This window comes from Scylla paramamosain, chromosome 48, assembly GCF_035594125.1.
Source record: "Scylla paramamosain isolate STU-SP2022 chromosome 48, ASM3559412v1, whole genome shotgun sequence".
NCBI classification, from domain to species: domain Eukaryota; kingdom Metazoa; phylum Arthropoda; class Malacostraca; order Decapoda; family Portunidae; genus Scylla; species Scylla paramamosain.
The window spans coordinates 6,255,484-6,262,098 of NC_087198.1; the positions used below are offsets into that span (position 1 = coordinate 6,255,484).

A 6,615-nucleotide genomic window follows, 5' to 3' on the forward strand; every position below is an offset into this window, starting at 1 on the left:
TTGGGCTAGGTTAGGTTAGGTTAAGTTAGGTTAAGTTAAGTTAGGCTAGGTTAGGTTAGGTTTAATAAGGTTTTTCTTCAAGTGAAATAAGCTGGGGTGGCTGATCTTCATATGATCCCATACATGTGTGTAATACTGAGCCCTTAGTCTTCAGGGGAAATGAAAGGTATGTATGGTTGGTGTGTGCTTCAACTCACCACAACGTGATGCTTTGAGGAGTCGTCTGTAATTTAGTATAATTGGAGCTTGAGGTGTGCGTCGATGATTTGGTACTGAGGAAGTGAAGACGTGACAAGGCTTAGGTCAGAGCACTGAGAGGACTGCGGTCAGTCATGCAGTAACTCAGTTGTGAGATAGCGTGGCTCACTGGACACTGCCCTGTGTCGACCCAAGGACGGGCTATTGGAGAATGTGGGTTATTCTCTCGTTCAAATCTTGCTGTTGTCCGCGTGTTAAAGGATGCACGGAAATGTATGTTGGGTGTTTGTTTCTATAGTAATCTTCGTGGCACTAAGTATATGGATAAGGTGTTATTCAGAGACATTGATAACTACACTTAAGTGTTAAGTATTCATTGTGTGTTTAACAGGTTCTATAAATAATGTTCCTTATCGGGGAGAACAAAGTGAATTGTGATTGTTGGGCTAGGTAACAACTGTCCATTATCGGGCGATGCATAGTGAGGGTTGTGTAAGAATAGTTATGTTGGTGTATGGTTGCAGGAGTTAGCAGCCAACGGCGTTAGGTTGCCAGGTGGACGAGTCGGGCCGAGTGGTGTCAACGTGAGGGCAGTGTAGCTGATCGTGTGGAAAGTGGGGTGCCAACTCCACTGGTTCTAATTACAAGTCTGGTTATAGTGCCAGACTGGAGCAACAAATATGCCCATTGGATCGAGAATGTGTAGTGCACTGATGTGGGTAATGTGAACTGGAAATATAAATAAGGATTGAGACAAAATGGTATATTATGTTCCTTGTTACGTAGCATGGCTTCCTATAATCTCCGGCTACTCCTAGTTACGAGTAGATGCCTGCCTTTCAGTGTGGTCAACGCCACGACACACCAGGTTTCCTTTAACATTCTCTCTCTCTCTCTCTCTCTCTCTCTCTCTCTCTCTCTCTCTCTCTCTCTGTAAAACAATATAAAAATCGATAACAGCAACAACAGCAACAACAACAAGCCCAGCTCCACACCATCTGGTTCACCACCACCACAGCCCCAACAAAACAGCAACACAACCACAGCCGTTAACACCTGTACTACCACCACCACCACCACCACCACAACACAAAGTACAAAACAAACTCGTGCAGGAAATTAAATCTGAATTGTGATCGGATTTATATAGTTTTTCCTCTACTTTATTTCCTCTTTCGTATTTCTTCTTTCGTAACAAATCGCTACTGTACTTTTTTTTTGTTTTTATCTCTTCTTTTTCCTACTACTTCCTCTTCTTCCATTTTCCACTTACTCCTTCCTTCTGCCCAATTTATTCACGTGGATTCTCCCCTTTTTTCCCCCTTTTTCATTCACTATCATTCATTTCCTTCTTCCTTTTCATAATCAATACGTTTTCGCTTCCACTCAATGCCTCTTTCCCTTTTACACATCCATTGTTATTCATTATTTTCCTTTCTCTCATCGATTCTCTCCTTCCCTCTTCTTCTTTCATTCTTTCTTTCTTTCTTCACTGCAATTCCTTCCTTCCTTTTCCTTACATTCATTCATTCTTGTTTTCCTCTCCCCATTCGCGCCTTCCTTCCCTCCTCCACACTCCTTCGCTTTCCTTCCTTTCTCCTGCACCTTTCTCTCTCTTGCACCCTTTCATTCGTTTCTCTTGCCCAGTCTCACACTACATATTCCCTCTTTTTCACCTCATTCCTTCCTTCCTCTCTTCTTTCCTCTACATTCTTTTACTCCTTTCCTTGCTTTACACTCCTTCCTCCTATTACCCTCTACCACTCTCACTCTTCCCTTCTTTCCCCTCTTCTTCCCCCTCGTTCTTTCCTCTTGTGCGCTCATATCTTGCATTCTGTTCTCTCTGCACCCACTACACCTCTTCCACCTCCTGCTCCACTTCCCTCCTTCAGCTCTGCATTTTTTCGCTTCTCACCTTCTTTCTTCCCTTCAGTAATTGCTCCACACAGACGCCATGTGGGTTAAGCGTGGAGGAGGAAGAGGAGGAGGAGGAGGAAGTGGTGGTGGTGGTGGAGTCCTTTGTAAGGCTTCTACACACCTGTTTAGGCTATTGATGTATGTGCGTGGCTGGTGAGACAAGAGGGATCAAATCAGATAATGAGGGATAGACAGTGGGGTTGAAAGAAGAAGTAGTAGAGGTTGGGTGAAGAACAGTGACAGAAGTATGAGAATGAAATATGACAGAAATGCCGTCTTGTCTGCGTCACAGGTGTTTCAGTTCATTTAGTTTTCTAAAATAATAGTACAACAGTTGTATTATTCATATATTGGTTCAGGTAAGGCTTTTCGAAATGTGTTTACTGGTTTCCTGAAGAGACGATGTTCATTTTCTTCTGCTGGAGTTGTGTTTATGTACGTGGCGTCCTTGAGTATGTGCGTCAGTTTGTGATGTACTTGTTTTCCTCTCATATAAAATATTGTATTAATTGGTTCCATTTTTGCTTGTGTGTGCAGTTCCTCCGGTGTGTGGGGATGTTTCGTTGTAGGCGAAGCGGGAGTGGAAAAGTGTGTGTGTGTGTGTGTGTGTGTGTGTGAGAGAGAGAGAGAGAGAGAGAGAGAGAGAGAGAGAGAGAGAGAGAGAGAGAGAGAAAGAGAGAGAGAGAGAGAGAGAGAGAGAGAGAGAGAGAGAGAGAGAGAGAGAGAGAGAGAGAGAGAGTGAGGGGACAGGGGAAGCAGACGGGCAGACAGACAGACAACCATACATACAAACAGGCATGCAGACAGACAGAGACCGGCAACCTCCTCCCCGTACACACACACACACACACACACACACACACACACACACACACACACACACACACACACACACACACACACACACACACACACACACACACACACACACACACACACACACACACACACACACACACACACACACACACATACACACACACACACAGGTATATAAAGAACACAGGCTTCTCCACCGACCTTGATGGAACGTTTTGTGGTGAAAAGTTGAGAATTTCCAAAGGTATCACTGACTGGAGAGGTGTAATGAAGTGGACTCTTGGTTTTCTTTAGTCCAATGGCTTCTCCACCAACCTTGATAGGACGCAGTGTAAGTGTCGTCGATTATTTTCTTAGTCGCTAATGACAAAAAGAGTAATGAGTTCCAGAAATTGTCTTTTTTTTTCCCCTGCGAGGTTAATGAAATGTGGCTGTGGAGGTGAAGCATGCATTCTTCAAACACTACTGACATTAAAAGAAGTATTCGAGTTCTTGGAGTTGTTCTCATGTCTACAGTCAGTTTTTACTGTTGTGGTTCCTGCCTTCGACTTTAATAGAATGTTGTGGTGTAAGAGAAATATATATTTTTTCAAACGCCACTGACATCAAGTACAGTTATCAAGTTTTTGAATGAAATATTTTAACATCGGCAGTTATTTATTTATTTATTTATTTATTTATTTATTTTAGTTTTGGCTTCTCATGCTTGGTAGTGCGTCGTGGTGCAGGTGAACACAATGGTCTGTTTTTTGTATGAAATGTGTATTATAAAATAGGGTAAGTAAAGTTTTTTTTTAATGTATTCATGTAAACAACAAATCTACGTATTTTTTTTATTTCTATTAAATAATTAAAGTTTTTTTTTTTAATGTATTCATGTAAACAACAAATCTACGTATTTTTTTTTTATTTCTATTAAATAATTAAAGTTTTTTTTAATGTATGCATGTAAACAACAAATCTTCGTATTTTTTTTTTATTTCTATTAAATAATTAAAGTTTTTTTTTTTATGTATTCATGTAAACAACAAATCTACTTTTTTTTTCTATTAAATAATAATAATAACAATAATACTAATAATAATAATAATAATAATAATAATAATAATAATAATTCTCTCTCTCTCTCTCTCTCTCTCTCTCTCTCTCTCTCTCTCTGGAACACTACCACTGCCAGTAAAAAGAGTAATCGAGTTGTTGAAGTACTTAAATGCCTGAAGTTGTATGATTTTACTGGTTCTTGCCACGACTGATGGCCTTGGAATAAGCGAAGAGAACAACTTGGAACAGCACCGCAAACACTAAAAGCAGCAGACGAATAGTTCAAACCTCTCAGCGGCTCTTGTTTTCATATCTGCTCAGTGAGGGTGGCTGGAGTAAACCGATAGCTGGAACATTCGACCACCTGAACAATTCGTAATACTGAAAAAAATTAACTGGAATGACTGAACCAATTCCATCACTCCTAATGCACAAAAGAAACCGAAAAAAATGATGTAGTTGGTGAAAGACTTGCCCAACTAAACGATTCCTGCCATAGAAACATGAAAAATTAAAACACTAACAATTTCTGGGATTTCTGATAAATTCTCATTTTCTTATGGTCTCTCTCTCTCTCTCTCTCTCTCTCTCTCTCTCTCTCTCTCTCTCTCTCTCTCTCTCTCTCTCTCTCTCTATATATATATATATATATATATATATATATATATATATATATATATATATATATATATATATATATATATATATATATATATATATATATATATATATATATATATATATATATATATATATATATATATATATATATATATATATATATATATATATATATATATATATATATATATATATATATATATATATATATATATATATATATATATATATATTATATTATATTATATTATATTATATTATATTATATTATATTATATTATATTATATTATATATATATATATATATATATATATATATATATATATATATATATATATATATATATATATATATATATATATTATATTATATTATATATATTATATTATATTATATTATATATATATATATATATTATATTATATTATATTATATTATATATGTATATTATATTATATTATATATATATATATATATATATATATATATATATATATATATATATATATATATATATATATATATATATATATATATATATATATATATATATATATATATGTATATATGTATATATATATATATATATATATATATATATATATATATATATAGTATATATATATATATATATATATATATATATATATATATATATATATATATATATTTTTTTTTTTTTATGTAGGAAGGATACTGGAAAAGGGCAACAAAAATCTAATAATAAAAATGCCCACTGAAATGCCAGTCCCTTAAAAGGGTCAAAGCAGTGGTCAAAAATTGGTGGATAAGTGTCTTGAAACCTCCCTCTTGAAGGAATTCAAGTCATAGGAAGGTGGAAATACATAAGCAGGCAGGGAGTTCCAGAGTTTACCAGAGAAAGGGATGAATGATTGAGAATACTGGTTAACTCTTGCGTTAGAGAGGTGGACAGAATAGGGGTGAGAGAAAGAAGAAAGTCTTGTGCAGCAAGGCCGCGGAAGGAGGGGAGGCATGCAGTTAGCAAGATCAAAAGAGCAGTTGGCATGAAAATAGCGGTAGAAGACAGCTAGATATGCAACATTGCGGCGGTGAGAGAGGGGCTGAAGACAGTCAGTTAGAGGAGAGGAGTTGATGAGACGAAAAGCTTTTGACTCCACCCTGTCTAGAAGAGCAGTATGAGTGGAACCCCCCCAGACATGTGAAGCATACTCCATACATGGACGGATAAGGCCCTTGTACAGAGTTAGCAGCTGGGGGGGGGGTGAGAAAACCTGGCGGAGACGTCTCAGAACACCTAACTTCATAGAAGCTGTTTTAGCTAGAGATGAGATGTGAAGTTTCCAGTTCAGATTATAAGTAAAGGACAGACCGAGGATGTTCAGTGTAGAGGAGGGGGACAGTTGAGTGTCATTGAAGAAGAGGGGATAGTTGTCTGGAAGATTGTGTCGAGTTGATAGATGGAGGAATTGAGTTTTTGAGGCATTGAACAATACCAAGTTTGCTCTGCCCCAATCAGAAATTTTAGAAAGATCAGAAGTCAGGCGTTCTGTGGCTTCCCTGCGTGATGTGTTTACCTCCTAAAGGGTTGGACGTCTATGAAAAGACGTGGAAAAGTGCAGGGTGGTATCATCAGCATAGGAGTGGATAGGACAAGAAGTTTGGTTTAGAAGATCATTAATGAATAATAAGAAGAGAGTGGGTGACAGGACAGAACCCTGAGGAACACCACTGTTAATAGATTTAGGAGAAGAACAGTGACCGTCTACCACAGCAGCAATAGAACGGTCAGAAAGGAAATTTGAGATGAAGTTACAGAGAGGATAGAAACCGTAGGAGGGTAGTTTTGAAATCAAAGCTTTGTGCCAGACTCTATCAAAGGCTTTTGATATGTCCAAGGCAACAGCAAAAGTTTCACCAAATTCTCTAAAAGAGGATGACCAAGACTCAGTAAGGAAAGCCAGAAGATCACCAGTAGAGCGGCCTTGACGGAACCCATACTGGCGATCAGATAGAAGGTTGTGAAGTGATATATGTTT

The 6,615-nt window shown here is 37.3% G+C and overlaps 1 long non-coding RNA gene across 2 annotated transcripts in view; it reads right to left on the reverse strand.

Annotated features, from left to right (window-relative positions):
* Positions 1–4,034: 4,034 nt before the first annotated feature.
* Positions 4,035–6,615, reverse strand: part of LOC135095264 (uncharacterized) — a 6,424-nt gene continuing 3,843 nt past the window's right edge. Inside the window, exon 7 of one of the 2 annotated variants that reach the window (XR_010264188.1) lies at positions 4,035–4,339. This is a non-coding gene — a long non-coding RNA (uncharacterized LOC135095264). Of the gene's footprint in view, positions 4,357–6,615 lie in introns of both variants that reach the window. The other variant, XR_010264187.1, reaches the window with a different exon arrangement.